Genomic DNA, 20,597 nt, shown 5'->3' with positions numbered 1-20,597 from the left:
ATCGGGAGCGGCCACCTTAGCCTTACTCTACCCAAGCACGAGTGAAGGCCATACCCAAGCTTCCATATGTCGCCAGCAACGTGTCAACATCCTGTACTCATACATACATTAAGTACATTTCCATACAGGGGAGACATTTTTCTTTAGAGTCTCTTGCTAACTGTCGGCGGATACATGGAATATTGCGCTGCGTGTGTTATTCTGACGTACGGAACTCCGAAGGAACAAAGCATCGTAATGACACTGCAAAATCGTAATTATCCGCCAACCCCGGGATGGCGACTTTCAATTAAAACGTCTCGCCTGTACGGGATTATACATAATGAATTTACGAGTTCAGGTTGTAGATACATGCCTGACGACTTATGGAAGTTTGGGTCTGGTCGTTAGTCGTTCTCGGGTAGCTATACAGTAAGGCGACAGCTCGCGATAAGCGGCAAATCAGAGTTCGAGTCCCGGTCCGAGGCAAATTTTCATTGTCGTCGTTCCAATATACAGCTGGAACTGCTAATATATTTCATGTATATTGAGATCGAAAGCGAACTCCTTGGGAGTTATAAACCATGCAGGACGTTCAACTAGGTATCCACTCTTAAGGCGACACCACACATTCCACTGACTCATCTTATAGCAACGCTGATATTTCACTCTGCGAAATTCCTTTTGTTCCTTTCTGTCGAGCCGGCCTCAGGTGGCCGAGCGGTTCTAGGCGCTACAGCCTGGAACCGCGCGACCGCTACTGTCGCAAGTTCGAATCCTACCTCGGTTATGGATATGTGTCATGTCCTTAGGTTAGTTAGGTTTAAGTAGTTCTAAATTCTAGGGGACTGATGACCTCAGCAGTTAAGTCCCTTAGTGCTCAGAGCCATTTGAAACATTTGAACTCTCTGTCGAAATGCCACCTTTGGCAAATGTTGCTGTAGATATAATCCCATGTTTGCTTTGTTTATCGTTTCTGTTTCTCTGCTTTTTATCAGCACCATTAGCACGGTAGCACTGTTGTGAGTTATTCGTCGAATAAGCAGTTCGACTACGATCCGTAGCATCATGTTGCACTCACCGTAGGATACTTCCATTACCGTCCCCTGTCATTAGCAGCCGATATTACGGTAGCGTGGTAAACAACATGTGGGTCGTCGACTACCGGCAACATCACTGGCCTTTTGCGACCTCGCACTCAAAGGGTTCCTCGTAAGACTGACAATTCGCACGTAAATGGCAAAGAAAGCTGCATTTTCTGTTTAAACGAGCTTCCTGGTCTCTAAAACGTAAGTCTGCTACCTCTATGTCATCTCTTAACTGGAAATAATTCAGAATATTTAATCTGCAAGACAGGAAAATATCGAGGGAATTGACCATGATTCTGAACCACTCCAGAAAGTAAACCGACGGCCACGTGGTTGACGAACATATTCTACAGTGTTTCTAAATGTCCGTTAGACTAGTGACAGACAGAATACATCTGCTCAGCCGATGTGTTTCTTGAGCTGGCTGGACTCGTGAAGATCGCCCTTCGAAGATGCATTGTTGCCTGCCACTGCATTGACTGGGAAGAGAATACCTAGCATAGGCCGTTATTTCTTAATCTGTAACTATATTTTGGAAGTAATGCGTAGTTACAAATAATATCCAGATGCACTGACTGCGCCATCATAAATAGACAGTAGGGAAAATTATTTGTGTACATTTCCTCTCCAGTAGCTGTTTCCTTAAGTGAACTGCAAATTAAATATGATTCACCGGAAGCGATTCGCCTTTTTAGTATCATCATACTCTATTAACAGTATGAATAAATAATATTTATTTTAATATTAGCCCTATATACTTGAAAACAGCATTCCTTATGAATGCTTACAATGGCATTTCTAATACGTAATAAAGCAAATGAAAAGACGTCATTACACTTTTTGTAGATGTTCACGTTTTGTAATCAAATTTAATAAGCTGCGAACAACACACAGTTTCATATCACAACAGCGAACTGTGCAACGAAATTTTCCGCAATGACCAACGAATCGGACTAAAAGCCACTCAGATAATTAAACAGGTCAGTCATTCCACTGCAAGCTAGATTCCATTTTCTCGTAGTGTGAAAGGAGAAGCAGTTGTGATGAGAATATGAAACAAGGACCAAAAAGAACCGAATACAGTGTGTAGAGTATGTCATTCTTAAGCAAGAGTGTCCTTCGTTCTATAAAAACAGAGACGAAAAGTATCGTCTGCTCTTAATGATTACGGTAAAACCACTCTTGATGCTTTGTCAGTAAAAGCAAAAAGTGCCTGATGAATGAGCTTTTCAGTTTGCAGACGGCTTAAGACCAATAGGAACGGAAGTACCAAGTTGGAATGTCCATACAGTACCTTGCAGTTGTCACATCTTGCTAGTAGTTTATTTCCCAGTTGTTTCACATTAACAACCTCTCTAGGCTACCACAACAAAGATATGAGAAATACCTAGGTGTAAATTTTAAAACAGACTGCTATGTTAAACATTATAGAGCTTGCGTCTGAAACCGACTTAGTGGAAAACGCTAATTATACTTTTATTTCATCTTGGAGACTATTGGAATGGCTTAAAAATGTATTAAAGATAGTTCCCACGCACATTAACTTGTCTTGGGATACTACTGCTCATGTCTCTTGTTTAACTAAAATGCTGAGTCACATAAATAGGGTAAATCCAGAAAGAAGCATAGGCATGGGGACAAGACATCTCACCCTTTATGTCACTGTGGAATAACATGAAAATATTAAGCTCTGGTGAGGCAACGAATTTTAGATGAAATGAGGTTGATAAAACGAATCAAATATTTCGAGATGAAACCTAAACCATTTATTGTATAAGTATCTCCATTTTGAATTCGCCCCTATACGGCTAACAAACACCTAATGTGTGTACTTGATAATCTCTTAGTGTCGTTTTAAGTACTTTGGTAACTCGAAGTCGAAGTAGGGAGTGTCGGTCACTGCATCCTACAATTTCATCGAAAAACTCAGCAATGATATAGTTTCAGGAAGAGAGTCAAAAAGGGATAATAAAAGTGTTCACAAATCAAAGGAAATGGAATATGCCAGTTTCCACGGAATCATTATTGTTGAACCTTACTTTAACAAGTCGAATCAGCATAGTAGTCCTGAGGTATGCACAACGTGGTACTTAATTTCGGCAGTGTATTAGTTTCTCAAGAGAGACGTTGCGGGGCTATTAGAGATTGGCCGAGCTGTGTTTCCTGTGTGGAAATACTGAAACTATGTTTTACAAGGAGGACATTCTACAGCCCGCTCTCTGACACATTTGAAACTTTACTTGCTGAAAACAAAGGGGTTCATATTTTGTCTTAAGCGCTAACACTCAGTACTTTCCGAGAAAATGACAGTCAAAGCTCTGACGCTACAGCATCAGTTCACACACGTTGTGCCATACCAAGCGAATTGACACCGTGCTGGCTAAGAGCAGTTTCAAACTTTTGCGATCCTTGTTTAGATCCCGTCTTATGTTTTTATATATTTTTTCATTTGTTGTCCCGCAAGTATGTGACAGTGACATAAATATTTTTGTGACCTAGAGAAATTCAACGGAACTATCTAAAAATAAATAAGCGTTTCACATGTTATTAAAATTAGATTTTATCATCACAAATCTCATATAACTTTATGTAACTAACAGTAACTGAAAATGAAAAAATGCTGTAAAGTCTAGGATATCAGTTTTTGCTTTGATTTTTACTTTTATAGTTCAAGAGGACCGGTGTATTCTCTAGGGTCATATCTCTCATGAAAATGCAGAAAACAGAAAAAATCGAAGCACCACCAGCATCATGGGAAGACAAATATGGCGCTGTTACATTCTTTAATGTGAATATCATTAGGAAATGCAACTTCGTTAATACTGCTAAGTACCTCGCAATCTGGTGCTAATTTCTTGGCAAATGAAGCACATCAAAGCATTTTCTCTAAAGCTAGAGGCTGCAATTGATGTTTCCTTTTGCTGTGCAATGAGAATGAGGCGCTTTGGTAATGGGCAAATGTAAGTCATCACCTATCAGTAAAAGTATACATCTTAGGCTTAACAGAACGGCATACAGGTTTCCGAAGTTACATTCAACGAACACTTCGATATTCCGAATCCATCAACAGCCAGACCACCGTATAAGGAGAGATAGCTTTACTCGCCCCACTAGCCATTAATGCACAGGAACGGCTCCAGCTTTAAGGAGAGACGGAAGGCAATTTTTATCCCTATTCTGCCAATGCTATTTTACCCTTTGAGTAGGTACACTTTTCAAAAGGACTATAAGTGATAAAGCAATGAAATTTTTACAGCATATATATAACATATATGCTTCAATTTACAAGGAAAATCAACACAATACCTCTTATAGTTTTGAAGAAAAAATTTTTATTCTTTCACTAGTAAAATTAACTTCTCTTTATACGTTAATTATTATAAAATAGCTTCTGATTGTTTGGTGGTTCTCAATTTACTTGTAATAACTTATTACCATCTGCAGTACAAATTGACCAAATTCCATGTATCTAATCCCTTTAGTTTATCAAATAATGGTACCTGAAAGTAAAAAAAAACATAGTTTTGAGAAAAATCAATTTAAATTTTAATATTGCAATTCTAGTCTAGTTATTGATGAGAATTACTTACCACTAATATTTTCCTGCACCGTACTGAGCGTCATTTGACTCATATTGATCTTATTTTCTTCTCTTGGCCCCTCTTATTTTCTGTCTCGCTTCTTTTGTGCATTTTAAATTAGCGATATCTGCTTTGCAGATTCTCTCTTTATCTATTTGCACCAAGGATTTTGCAGTATTTCCACTAAATTTTATGCCCAATAACTCCAAAACATCCAGTTTTCTAATTACACCATCACTGAAGCATGAAATACGTGGAACTTGAGGGTTGTAAGCTGAACAAATACAGTTTTTAGTAACCAGTTCCAATTGACAGAATTCACATATTCATTTAAATTTTGGGTTTTCCCATAAAGACATTTCTTCAGTAAGGTATCTTTACAAAGGTCTCTAAATATGAGTTTAATTTCATTCATTACAGATGCAGATAAAGAATGTTTGTAGTCATATCTGGCACTTCTCCTGTACTTGTACCAAGCATCAGGATCATTCGGTTAAAGACCGTGCACTGGATTTTCATTTGTGAGAACCTTATGGAAAAAGATAGCCCATACAGCTTTTTTCATGTTTTCTAAATTCCCTACATTGCTTCTTTTGGCCAAGCCATAATAATTCTGTAATGCATCTATTTCAATATTTGTCAGGCGACCTTTACCACCTATCTTCTTACCATCTTCCAACACCATTTTTGACTTTTCTTTCAATAATCTTGTCAACCTGGACCCCATTCTCTTCTGGACAAGCCCAATGCACTCTAATTTAAAAATTGTGAGATTAGGACCATAGGGTTGTTCTGCACATACCCAGTCATAAGCCTTGCTATTACCATCCCCTAAATACTTTGTGTATCTGACACCCCTGCCACTGAACGATTAAAAATCCTGAGAACTCCTGCTACTTCCATCCCACCACTTGGACCAGTATAATTCATCTGACAGTTATGTTCATGCTCTTTCTCAGTTCCACTGCCACAAGTTTTACAGTACTTGCTTAGAATCTCTATATCAATTACCTTGCCAGTATCAAATGATGTAGCTGTCACAACACCATTTAGTGATGTGTTCCACGTTTCTACCAGCTGCCATCAAAACATGCACAAATATCACCACTTTCACTGTCATCACTTTCCTTGAGTGCTTCTTTAGCTGCTTACTTCATTGAGATGTTAAAAATTTCAGCAACAACAGTACCAATAACATTATTGTAAGTCATAGATTTTGCAAGAGGATTGGGAATGTAAAGTAATGCACATAAAAGTTTGCCTGCCTCCATCCCTTTACCACAAGATCTGAGACCATAAACTAGCCTTATGTTGTTCTCATATAAATTATTATTTGCCACTTTTGATGTCATTGTTGTAGCAATTGCACCACGTTTTGTACAACTCAGTGTCAGATTTGAAACAATTCCTTTACCAAGACACTGATTCTCACCCAAAGATACGTCACCACCTCATATTCTGCACACAGTATTTTTAAAAATGAAATCACAGAGCATGCTAAGGTTTACCATAATATTCCCAAACGAATGTTCATCTCCACAAGCTGACTGGGAGGAAATGCCTTGAAGACATTGCAGTTTCTTTCTTGATGTGCTGATTTTCTTTATGTCTAACATTCTTGGTTCCTTTGACGCACTAACCTCATTTACCTTTACGTATTTATTTCCTCTGAATTTTAATTTAGGCGAGAATTTCTTTATTCGTGGCATTTTTATGAAAACACGCTGAGCCAAATAAAATACAAATCAACACGTACTTCACTCACAACGAACTTCACTAAGTACAACCACTAACGCTCCAAACAATAACAAACACAATCGGAAAAGCGAGTATCGATAGCAGATACAGGGTAGGGAACACTGAAGCGATAAAACAATACAAGCATGAAATAATATACAAGGCGTGAAAGAATGCTGTGCATTATCTCTGCATGGCGCAAAAAGGAAGGTGTGGCATTTAAATGCCAGATTGCACAGAGCGTCAGCAAAACCATCATATCTCAGGAAAAAATTGTCGTATTTATATAAAACAAAAACTGTTTCACGCAGGAAAGGCCAGGCATTTCAAATTTGCTAAAGTCTAAAAATCGAATTCCTGAAGTCCACTTGCCTTCTGTCCGTTAAAGGGTAGACATGGATGGCACTCTGGTAGCTATGAGAAAGCGCTATCTGTTGGCAGACGACGTTGAAATCATTATCAGTACACCTACTATACCCCAGGTGGCATATTCCATCATTGGATCAAAATCGACATCGCCTTTCGAGGTGTACAAAATTTTTTCCTGCTACTATACTTTAGCAGTATAGAAGATCACTCACTGATAATCAGAAGCTTTGAGTAGTCGACAGGCACACCCAAAAAATAAAGAAAACTTGCTAGTTTTTGGAGCTATCCTTTTCCACACTAGAGTGCAAATACACACACACATTATATATATATATATATATATATATATATATATATATATATATATATATATATATATATATATGCACTCGTAAACGTATATGAAACTGGTTGGATGAACAATACCAGAGCTGAATTTTGGTAGATGAACTAGTACATTGCTGTAAACATCCTGAAGTCATAACACGAAACTATGTCGATGATAGACTATATATCTCAATAATGATGTTACGAGTATGACCCAAAATTTGTTTTGTCTGGTGGTGAATAATTGGTAATTTCCACCACATCACATTACATGCACAATAAATCGTAACACTGTCCCGCCAAAATCTGGAGTAATTCGAAAAATAGAACAATGCAAACATCAGTCACTGTATGTAAATATCAAGATTTTCACAAAACTTGAAACTGTGTAACCAGCATAGGAAAGGCGTACTTCGTATTGCGAATATGGCCATGATTAGTAGATAACTGGAAGCTATGCAGTTGTCTCAAATTTTTTTTATAATGTTTGGACTTTTACACAGGAAAGGCGAAGCTTAAGACATAATACTAGAGAGACATCTCTTAAACGCAGTTTTGAAGACCCAATAGATAAAACTAATGAAAATGGAGAACTTTCAGCAGCGGGTTGCAACACTTGTGCGTACAGACATTTTTAAGGAACCTGGGGCTCTCGCTGAAATACGCGTCTTTTCCCATATACTATACAGGCACACTAAGAATTGTTATCCTGTCTAGCAGGTTAGCACAACTGGCTACAGTCTACGATATGTATTACTATGTATCTGTTTTGATATATGTTGAAAGGTTGAGAAACTGCGATGAGTCACTTTTTTATGATAATTAATTTTGCTTTTACCAGTTGGGTCTAGATTATGGTGTAGTTTGACAGTTTTCTTTTGAGTTGGCGAAGTCAACGAATAGGATAGCAAAACAGTGCCTAAAGTGTCTTTTACTTCGCAGAAATATCAGCACATTTCATTTCCGTACAAGTGTCAGTGTTCCATAGAGGCCAATTTAGGGGCTTTGGTGAGAATTCCTACTGACATGTGTAACACATCGGACTCCCAAACAATGCTGGCCATGAGTAATCAGTCTTTAACAACACCGATATCTGGCCTTACCACCATGATGAAATACAGATATATCTCCAAAAAAATTGCATGCAGAAATTACAGCTGCTTCAGGAATGTAGTTGTGTATCGAAGGATCCCAAATTTATACAAAATCTAGACCTTCTCTAGTGTGTGTTTTGGTTACGTCAGAACAGAAAGGGATCAGTTTACTGTGGAGCCAGCATCGTCAAGACTGAGCCATTAATGATTTTCAGAAAGCACAGAAAAATTATAACTCATTTTCTGAATGATTCTCTTTACACTTTTAGTGTTCCAGACGGGGACTCAAACGATACAACAGAGTCAGCTGGTCAAAAGGATGAACCCTATTATGATGCTATCTTCAGAAGAAGTACGATGGGCACAACTGTATTATTGCTGCAGTAGGCTGCAGCACTGTAAGCCCTTAAACGATACTGTCAAAAAAAAAAAAAAAAAAAAAAAAAAAAAAAAAAAAAAAAGAGCAGCTGCAATTGTAGTTCGGTTTCTCTGATTGTTTTTATGTAATTAGAGAAACGCAGTCATAATACTACTGCGATCGCATTTATGGTACTAGTACCGAAACTATTTCCGCTGACTGGTGTCAGTAGTTGGGGTAGTATTTGACATTCGTCAGTGTTTGGTGAAAGAGTAGTTTTAAAAAATTTACAATTTGCCAGTAAGAACTTGTATTGTGCGTCAAATCTTATGGAACTTAACTGCTAAGGTCATCAGTCCCTAAGGTTACACACTACTTAACCTAAATTATCCTATGGACAAACACACACACCCATGCCCGAGGGAGGACTCGAACCTCCGCCGCGACCAGCCGCACAGTCCATGACTGCAGCGCCTCAGACCGCTGGACTAATCCCACACGGCGAACTTGTATTTATTTCACTAAACATAACTCCTGAACAGGTTTTCAGTAATGGCTACACCTAGGTGTCCTATGTGATCATGGAACTTTTAGTTTCCCGTCATATGGTACAGTCCTTATTGATAGTTCAGAACATTGTGGGGGCCGCTGGGAAGAGTTGTTTCAGTCCACGAGATTGTTCCTAAGGGCACACATCACTTTGGAAAACATTGTTTAAGATGTACAGTTATCTTATCAACACAACACCGTATACTCATTGCCACAGTTAACAACCACTATGTGTTTTACTGGATGTGAAACTAGTAATGGAAAAAGAAAAATTCTGCCATTACGAAAAGCGACTGTTTACTGTTATTTATGAAAACCCTTATTCACCACAGTTCCATTGTTCCAGATACATAGTGGTTAAAACAATTCCATAACTTCTGGACTGTGCGTTAGTTCTTAATACAAGCAAAGAAGAGAATAGGGAAGTGCTTTCATTCTTTTGAGTAATTATTCTAGGACAGTTGCGGCCCTCGATGACATCATCGTTAAGCCATGAGATCTTCGCACCCCAACCCCTCCTCCATCTGACAAAGGCCAATATGTATAAAATGGCAGACAATACAAAATTTGGCGAGAAATTCAAAGTTTGGTGGGAAATTAAAAAGAAATAGCCTGTTTGTGCTAGTGAATTTCACCCATTCCTGTGGAAGCACGGTTGTTGTCCTAAGTATGAACTGGTCAGAAATGCAAGATGACGCATTGTCATGCTCGCTGGCTTGGAGTACTTGCCCTGGCTCAAAATGTCGCAATCCAGATCAAACTTGTTGTGCTGTTTATAAGAGTGTGCACTTCTTGTATATCGTCCCAGAGCTGGAATACTGGCCCTAGCTCTATGATGTCACAATGCAGGTCAGAGCTGTTGGGCTATTCATGACAGCATGGAATTCTGGCATACTGGTCCAGGCTTCAAATACTGGGACAGACTCTATGCCCTCAGAATCCTAGTTCTGAAATACTGGCACTACGACACCTGAGACAAAGGATGATTGAGTAGGTCCAGGCCTGTCTACTGGCATACTTGACATGTTTTTCCATTCAAGCTACCATTCGCTCAGAGGTGCATGGCCACTGCATGCTCTAAGCCAATTCCGTTATTACTGAAACAAACTATGGTGAGGGAAGCGGAAGAGCTCTCCACCCCTGCTCCGCCCCTGCACTACCCACAAACTGCCTGCACCAACACCACCACCTCAGCCATTACTCACATGCCACTCCCATCAACCATGCTGCCCTGCAATCCACACCACCTGGCACTGTGCGTGCTGCTCCACAACGAGCTGGGCCAACCTCCACCCAATTCTGCTTGTGCTATGCTTAAACAACCTCCACCGATCCATACCAACCATAATAACTCCAAAATGTTGAGAAAATCCACAGAGGCCAAGTCTAAAATGATAGGGACTCTGCTCGGTGACACCACCAGAGAGCACTCGTCCTACCTTTAAAACTGGTTAGATCATTGATGCAGCCTCTATACATACATACCCTAATTTTAGAGGCCAGCCGGTGTGGCCATGAGGTTCTAGGCGTTTCAGATTGGAATCGCGTGACTGCTACGGTCGCAGGTTCGAATCCTGCCTTGAGCATGGATGTGTGTGATGTCCTTAGGTTAGTAAGGTTTAAGTAGTTCTAAGTTCAAGGGGACTGATGACCACAGGTGTCAAGTCCCATAGTGCTCAGAGCCATTTGAACCTAATTTTAGAACATTGTGTTGTGGGAAGGTGATGTAACGCTTATGACATTACATAACAGGCATAACCTACATGCTTTAGCAGACTGTTTGCCCAGGCTTACCGCATTCTGTACAACATCACACAGTTCCACACAAGCAATAAACCATGCAGCAGCTATCATCTCCAGTCATGACCATCCACTTTCTCCCGCATGATGCAGGTCTGAATTGCCAGGTAATATGGTATACAGGACGTGTGCCCGACCACCACTGGCATGCTCTGTAGTAGGATAAAATGAATTTCCAGTGCATGACGTACATTCTCCTAGCAAGTTTCTTTCTTACAGATCTCCAAACACAATGGTCGCAAACTGTAAGAGAGTGAAGCTACTACTTTGTATATAAAATACATCGATTCTATCCGACAAAAACCATTTATAGGTTTCCAGAGGGGATTAACAGCAACTGTTTACAAGACTCATGGAAAATAATGGTTCAGAAATTATGCTATGTTCACATCACCCCCTATAAAATAATCGTCGGCGATGGTAAACTATTTAACAAAACAGTGACTTCTTGTGGTGATGATAATTTTTTCCCATCTTATTTATGACATTTCAACACTAAAAGCAGTCATCAGAGTCAGATACCAAACCACAGCACACCATGTATCTAACACCGACCAGAATTCAGGAACACTGCCTTTATATTCCAACACGTTCTTGACAACATAATCTAAGAGTAGTTCAAGAAACGTCTTACACTGATTTAGTCTCTCCATAGCGATCCGTATTGCAGAGTCGAAGTTGCATAGATTCATCACACTCAAACACTTGAAGTTACTTGTCTGTGACACATATGCGTTCTTCCATTGTTTCATATGCAGGTGGAATAGCAAAAGGGGTCTATTAGCAATTAAATAAGATATTCTGCGCGTATGTAGGCTTCCAGGGGATAGATGGTCATAGTCGCCTTTCTAAGGTTAGAGGTTTAGCTGAAGCAGCATCAAAATCTTTAACATCACACGCAACAAACATGTCTCATTTGTGATGAATTGTAAGGATATCTGGAGAGTAAAATGCGGTACGACAGTTCATACAGATGTATGGATCGCTTTGCTTCAGTTGGTGTAGTACCATACTAAGGTTTGTAGTAGTAGCAGTAGCTTTTTTTAAAAAATACGTTGGAGCCCCTCCACGCTCACACACGAAAGGTCTACTACCATCTCTGCATATTGGTTAGTTTTCAGTAAGTGTAGTCTTGCAACCTATGGGTACTGCAATGCTTGTGAACGTCTGGTTATCATTAATTATTAATATGCACTCATCTGGAGGTAGAGAGGGTCGAAAGTTGAATGAGAGTAGTGGTCTGAAGGCCAGAGGAAAATAAGTGCCAAGGCAAGAGCCAAGGGAAGAAAGCCTCTGCGACACTTCAGTTGGGCTGTAAGAGCATTAGCGGTTTTCTTGCGCCTGCAACAGGACATGCAATGGTAGGTTTTGTTAGTACTGGGCATCATGCAGGAAGATACCTTTGGGTTGTGGAGAGATGTTCCTCTGCAGCAGCAGCTGGGTTCCGGTGTTGGCATCTTGGTCAGCATCAGCACACCTGTAACAGTTTGGTTCATCATCAGTTAGTGCCCGATAGGTCATATATCGGGTCACACTGTAGGGTAGTCACCTACGATAGCAACTGGCATATCCAGTCAGTGTTGCTAATGTGCAGGGGCTTGCCAAAGTTGTCGCGTGTGAGTGTATGTTAGCTCGCCATAGGTGGTTATGCCCTAGCTAGCCGTGTCTTCGGCCTCTTACACTTCCACCTGTGGTTGTGATCGTAGTTTCCCAGAGTTAAGAATGAAAGGATTGTTCGATTGTCTCGAGTTACACTAGCAGTAGTGATATGAGATTGAATAAATTCAAAGAGTGAGTCCCAGTACGAATTAAGATTGCTGTAGTTTCCCAACTAGCTGGAGGACTCTCAGCCAGCTCTACCACTGCATCCACACACATTTCTACTGGGTGGCAGTGTAACTTCTTAATTTACACCGGGTGTCGCTGTAGGTGGACCTTGGTGTGATGAAAATGTAGTGTAGACAAAACGCTAAACTCCAACCCTCCTGTCTGGGCTGGCACTGCATTTTTAAATGATTTTTCACACAAATTATTATTTACAGCATAATTCTATCCACTAGTAATCTGCAGTGTCAAGACTTACTACCCATCAGCTATAAAGTTACTGCTACGATACTGTCAAGTATCTATTGGAACATGAAGTGTACAGTCAGGATGAGGAGTTAAGTATGTATATAGATGTGTCTACGTGTGCTGTACTAAACTCTGCTAGTATTACTCCTATAGACAGAAACTCCATACAGGCGAAGTCAACAGACAGTATTCTTAAGTCTGTTATAGCTTCAATTCCTTTGCGTGAAACATATGCTGAATTTAAAACATAAAACATAAAAATCAGTTACTCGAAAGTATTGTTGAGTGGTGAGTGGGACTGATGTAGAAAAAAGAGAATGACAATATTTTAACAGTTGCTATTTATTTTCATAGCTTTAGTATTTCATACATTTTCTACGCTATAGAGAGTCTTTGCAGGCCAGTTGCCGCTGATATGTGCGAGAGACTTAGAACATTATAACTGAGATGAGATTTTTACACTGAAAGATATAAGAGTTACATTTTCTGGTACAGGTGCTCTCAGTTTCTTCCACCATATCACCATTACCAAGTACCATCCTATCATAATCCTACAGCAGTGGATATAGTTTGTGATACATTCAGCTGTTGGGAAGGTAAATTTCCGATGAGGTGGGAACAGATGTTTGAAATTATAAGGAAAAAAGCATGAGAAATAGGAAAAAAAACTGAAATAAATGTAAAAGAACCTATTGGAATGTAAGTTCAAGGACTAGCTGGCTGGACTGACAATGGCTAAGTCAAAGTTACAGGTGATCTTGTTCATCGAGGAAGAACTGACAGCTACTGTGTAATTCGAAACAGTTGTTCCATTACAGCAACAATTTATAACATCAGTCATCGCCAGTTTTAGGTTTTATGAACGAGTGTTTTAAATGCCTTCTTGCTGATTTTATCTGGTATTCCTCCCGCTATCACCTTTCATCCCCATATAGTAGACATGGTTATCAAGCTTGTGAATGATGAACATAAGAACCTGAGAAATTTTTTAGGTACCACACACATTTTGAAATTGTTTGGCAGCTGTTCTCATCATATTATCAAGAAGTTGATGCATACTTGACGAAACACAAACATGTGTATGTATTGATCAGATGAACCACACAACGCGTCTGTGGCATGGAACAGATGGTGTGATTGTGGAGGGGGGGGGGGCGTTACTGCCCCTCACGAGCTTCACCCTACCCAGCTCGCATAATTTTGCAACCACGTTCAGTTACAGTGCTCTAGTTTATCGTAAGGCTAATTTGCTGTCCTACCTCGTCCGAAACTGGTTTCGGAAACAGCTCTATACTCCAATGCCCATCCTAGGCGTAGTACTAGTCCAGAGGTGTACAAATTCCCCTTGCAGCCTGCTTGCCCCTAGCTCCTCTGCAACCATTCATGCAGGTCAGCCTGCCGCGACGTAAACACAAGAGTGCGCGTGTACTGAGGCATAGTGGGTAATGCGATCGACTTGGGCTCCCGCAAGCCCGAGCTACCTGGGTTCCCGCAGGCCTGCCAAGCTACACGGGACCCGCTCAGCTTGCTGCGCCTGACAACAGGCTGCGCTGTCAAGCTACCGTGAGTAGGGTAGCCAGGTAGTTAGCCCGCAGTTCATTTATCGCAAAGGTGGGGACGGCACAATGAATAGGTCGAACTTTAGTGAGATTGAGAAAAAATTGACAACTGGAGAATACATGCTGGTAACGAAACAGAGCACAAGTGCCGCATGGGAAACGTTTTCGTGTGTTTATGATGCCGCTTCAAATAAATCGGTAGGTGTCTCAATGCAAACTATGTAAAAAGCTCTTAAGTACTTATTCGGGAACCTCGAGTATGTTACGACATGTGTGCAAATTTGACAATCAGTTCCCTCACTCCGTAAATATCTTGAAAGAGGACAAAGATTTAGTGGCCGAAAAGTGCGTCGAAATGTGTGCGAAGGACCTGAGACCATTTAGTAGTATAGAGGGCGAAGGATTTCTTAATTTAGGGCAGACACTGATCGACATAGGTAAAAAATATGGCTCAGTTGATATTAAAAATATTATGCCTTCCCAAGTGACAGTAGCTAGGAAAGTTCAAACCTTAGCTGATAAAGTGCGCAGCAAAATGCTCCCAGATATAGTGCATGCGATTCGTTCTGGTATATGTGCCAGTACAATTGATCTATGGACAGAGAATTGCAAAAGGGTGCATTACATGTCCGTGACAATGCATTACATAAATTCAGACTGGCGTTTGAATAAATATGTACTGATGTGCTCTGCGTTTCCTGACTGCCCAAAAACTGGCTCGAATATTCGAAACGAATTGGAAGATAGCTTAGAAACTATGGGTGTTTCTCGTGAAGACATTGCCAAAATTACATTTGTCACAGACAAGGGCAGTAACATTGTCAAAGCTCTCGAAATATATCAGCGTCTTCCATGCATGGCTCATAGTATAAACACAGTCTTGAAACATGTTCTGAGCGAACAGTTTTTGAAAGAAAATGTTCCAAATATATTAGCCATTCTTAATACAGTGCGGGCTACGGTTTCCTACTTCAAGAGAAGAGGTCTGTGTGTGAGACTGAACTCATCTTTAAAGCAGTGGGTTTCAACTCGTTGGAATAGTTATTTTGACATGCTTGTATCAGTCCATTCTCAGATTGATTCAGTGAAGGCTGTCTTACATAACGAAGGTGCCTCTGATAAGATGCTGGGTTATGACCACCATATAACTGGCCAGCTTATAGCATTTCTTAAGCCGTTCAAAGAAGCCACAGTTGATCTAGAGGGTGACAAGGATCCAACCCTATATTTAGTTCTACCGTGGTTTTATGCCATAAAAGCTCACTGTACTGTACGGGAGAACGAAGAAGAGGTTTGTAATTTTATTCCATCTGAATATTATAGAACCACTTGTGAAATATGCATGTTGATAAAATATATTTTCAGGACATGAAACCTTTGAAACAAGCCGCCGGTGCCTTCCTAGAACAGAAAATGTGCGTTAGTATGGTGCAAAAAATTGCAACGTTTATGGTGCCTAACTACCGCACATTAAGAAAGTTAACCGAGGATGAAAAAATTGATGTTTACCAAGCAGCACGACAGATGTGTGCTGAAGGTAAGCTCCTAAGATAATGCATATATTCTTCATCTACATGTACATGGGTACTCTGCAAGTCACACGCAAATGCTTGGTTGAGGGTTCATCGAACCACTTTCAACTTATTTGTCTCCTATTCTCGAATTTCGCGCGGGATAAAACACCTACATCTCTCCGTCTGAGCGCTGCTTTTTTGTATTTTATTCTCATGATCATTTCTTCCAATGTAGATGGGACTCAACAATATATCTTCGAATTCGGAGGTGTAAGTTGGTTATCGAAATTTCATATATAGATCGCGCCACGTCAAAAAACGCCATTGTTGTAATGATTCCCACCCCAACTCCTGTATAATTTCCGCGGCACTCTTTCCCCTGTTTCACGATAATACCAAACGAGCTGCCCTTCTTTAGACTCTTTCGACCTCCTCCATCAATCGTACCATAAAAGGCTCTCCAACTGCGTAGCAATGCTCCAAAAGAGTGTTTTGTCATTAAAACGCCTACAACATTTTCTGTGTGTCCATTCCTATTTAAGTAGGTCGTAATTGTAATCAGAGGTATTAAGTAGAATCTACAGCCTTTAGATTTGAGTGGTTGATCTTGTAAACGAAGTTTAATGGACTTAGTTTAGTACACACACGGATAACCTCGCTCTTTTCATTACTTATTGCCAACTGCCAGTTTTCACACCAAAAATATATATATTATTTAAATTGTCCTGCAGCTAGTTTTGATCTTCTGGTGACTTTACTGGACGATAAATGATAGCATCATCTAAAAACTATTATAATTTCAACTATGTGTAGTACGATCTTCACATTATTCTGCAAATATTAACTGGAACCTGTATAGTTTCAGTACAAGTGCCCAATCACAGAACCAAAGAAACAAATCCAGGACCGTACAAAATGACGAAATTTGAGGACTGGGCAGAAGAGTCTCCTCTCCTACATGATGAAGTCAGCAGATACTTGTAAGAACACTGTGTGAACGAGGGAGATATTCTACAGTGGTGGAAAAATAACTCCCAACGACTTCCTCGACTTGCGTGTGTGGCAAGAAAAATATTAAATATACCAGCCACTAGTGCCTCTAGTGAGAGAATTTTTAGTTGCGCTGGAAACCTAATTAGCGAAAAACGATCACGTATTAATACAGACAGACTTAACGGTCTCGTCATAATTAATTCAAACACTAATCAGCATACACATTAAGAATACAGTAGAACATTAAACAGGAAACTATGAGTTTGAGTGCAAATTTACTAATTAAGAGTGCACTTTTCTAATTGTGCTTTCTGGGCGTCAATTTCTGAGATAGAAATTTTGTAATGCATAGAGTTCATTTTTATTTTAGACTAAACTTTTTGATTTCAATCCTCCCAAGTGACATTTATTATTGTTCGTAAACCATTTTCTGTTACTTGTGTTTGCAAGAGTAGCCAAATATTTTTAGGAGTATCTGGTTTGGCCTAAATAATACTTTCAGGGGAACTGAAGGAAAATTTGTAAATATTTTATGTTGAAAAGTGTTCTGCAAAATAAAATATTCATTTGTGGATAAGGCAATACACATTATGAGTTTAAATTACAATTTATTTTGTTGAGTTCCACACACATTGCGAAATGTAATTTTATTCCTGTATTTCTATATTAAGGGGAATCCCACAAGCAGGGTCAAGATGCTGAAGACCTAGACACTACAAATGCTTTTAAAATGAAGAGCGTCTTTTTCCACGAATGTGTTGTAGTAGGAATATAATGGAAACTCGGAGCCACTCTCCACAGCGTCTACGTCTGCGTCATGAGGATTCAGACTCGTCGTTTAGGTCTGTGTAATGAGGGTCTACAGTCGTCGTTTGGGTCCGCATCATGCAAGTAAACACTCGTCGTCTAAGTCTGCATCATGAGGGTCCGAACTATGGTCCCTATGACGCAGACCTAGACTACAAGTGTGGACTCTCATGACGCAAACGTAGACGCCGCAAAAAATGGCTCAGAGTCGCCATTGTATTCCCAGTACTATAGTTTTTAGACGAACTGGATACGTAACAAGTGTTTCGATTTTGTTAAAATGCATTTTGGTAATTTAGAATGATTTTGACAACTTTGAATTAATTCACAAAACCAGTAAAATACATGCTGGAAAAGTAGTTAAATATTTGTATAACTGCCGGCCGAAGTGGCCGTGCGGTTAAAGGCGCTGCAGTCTGGAACCGCAAGACCGCTACGGTCGCAGGTTCGAATCCTGCCTCGGGCATGGATGTTTGTGATGTCCTTAGCTTAGTTAGGTTTAACTAGTTCTGAGTTCTAGGGGACTAATAACCTCAGCAGTTGAGTCCCATAGTGCTCAGAGCCATTTGAACCATTTGTATGAAACATACTGAAGGTAAAGAATCTAGACTTCCAAAATCTTAATTTGGTTCTCATTGCAGTACAGTGGTTATCAAGGGCGTAGATAATTTATTCTTCTGGGGAGGGGACCAATCTTCTTTATGTTTTTGGGGGGGTGGAGGTTCGCTTCTTTAGTACAAATATCCATCCATTTCAATGTTGAAACCTGCAACACAGACTGCATTGCGTTCCACTAAAACAAAAAACACTATGTTCATGGGCTGGGGGGGGGGGTACCCCTGCCCCCCCCCCCCGTTATCTACGCTCCTGGTGGTTAATTGTAGCTTTTAGTGTACAAAGGAGCTCCATTTTCAGTGATTGTTCTGCTTGCTACACAAACCTGTTTGAGATGCGATCTGATGGTGGTTTGAATTGAGAGTATCCAAAACTGAGAGATTGTGAAGTCTCGAAGAAATCCTTTTATATCTGACAACTAGCTGAAAACCGGGCGTTGGCTGGGCATTTATTTATTCCATACACTCGTAGTCCATCTTCCCTCCCCTATTTTCTCTCTATCCATTTATTCCTCTCCCACTATCTCTATGTTCACCTCCCGCCCTCCCTCCCCATGCCTTGGCCCATCTCTCCCCACCCTCTATCCTTCTCCTCGTCCTCTCTCTGTTGGACTCCGCCACTTCAGTTCATCTCTTCTTCACCTATCTATGAAAACTCATATATATCTGTCAACTTTTGTGGTGATCAGTGAAGCAGTGTCAAAATTTATTGCTAGGCAGCATTTATTGTAATACTTTTGATACGCAGCATTGATAGTTTTGTTTTCTGGTGCGTAAACAAATGATGTTGAAGGTGTCCCGACAGGGGAATATGCGACATAAAACTGGCCATGTGAAAAACATGATTCTCAAGATTGATGCCTCAAACATACAACGACTGCCCTTGCGATTTATCTATCGACATGGAAAATGCAAGCTGCACTGGAAATTATAACCGTTTAAAGCCGAGTGGCATATCGGTCGGAATCATAGTGATACGTGGAATCAAACTGTCTTAACCTTTGTAGTTTCCTTTTAAAATTGTGGCTTCGATTACGTTGTTCTTTAATTTCTTCACCGCAAGTCGGGTGCCATTACAAAGACGTGGCTGGTTTACCTTTCGCAACATAATGATTGCCGATCCGACTTAATCGCAGATTGGGAGGCGGTAATCCGGGCAGATCCAGCGAATTTAAAAATTCCGTAGGATAGTTGACTACATCATCTTGGTTAGTAACGGAATAAACCGACTTGTATGTCATCAATTTGCCAGGTGTCATATTTTGAATCAGAAAATTCATTTCGTTAACATCAAGGTTTTTTGCATCCAATATAACACATTCGCTCAACCAAAACTGGTCTGCAACTGTTAAGCGACATTTGCTGTGCGCGAATTGTCAAACACGATGACAGTGAATGTGTCAGACATCTCTCAAATTTCAAAAAGATCATAGACATTTCGTTTAAAAAATGTATGTATATATACAGATATACGCACACGCACACGCACACGCGCACACACACACATATATATAAGATGCACATGGAAATATTCAAAAACCTTCTCCATGGAAACATGGAGCCAACTTTCATGGTAACCCGCAAACGATGTCAAAATCTTTTGTAAGGTACTCTTCTCCATGGACTGTCCGAAATACTATGTAGACAGTGATGTTCCTCTTGATGGTCAAGTGTGCAAAGTTTCTTCAAGATCGGACTAAAACTGTAGGTTGGTGTAGAAGTGCCCTCCGCCATGCACCACTGAGAATTTTAAGCAGACAGCGCCCTTCATCCTGCTTTGAATATCAAGTGTGCCAAATTTCGTCAAGATCGGAATAAAAACGTGCAATTTGTCGAATTCCGTTAGGTAAAGTAACCTCTGCCATGCACCCTACGAATTTTATGTAGACTGTGACCTTCCTCTTGGTTTCAAGGTATAGTGTGCAAAATTTTATCAAGATTGTATGCAATACAAACACACGGACACAATGAAAACGCACTTTCAGTTTTTCTCAAATTTTCAAATTTTTCGGTCGATTTTCCAAAAATTTTATTTTATAAAAACCTTGTCCTGAGAATTACGAACACAACAAAAAAAAATTGCCGAATTGGTCCAGCCGTTCTCGAGTTTTATGCTTATCAACATATTTGGCAAATCATTTTTATTTATATAGAT

The sequence above is a fragment of the Schistocerca nitens genome, chromosome 3 (genome assembly GCF_023898315.1).
Source record: "Schistocerca nitens isolate TAMUIC-IGC-003100 chromosome 3, iqSchNite1.1, whole genome shotgun sequence".
Lineage (NCBI taxonomy): Eukaryota > Metazoa > Arthropoda > Insecta > Orthoptera > Acrididae > Schistocerca > Schistocerca nitens.
This window is presented reverse-complemented; position numbering follows the sequence as displayed.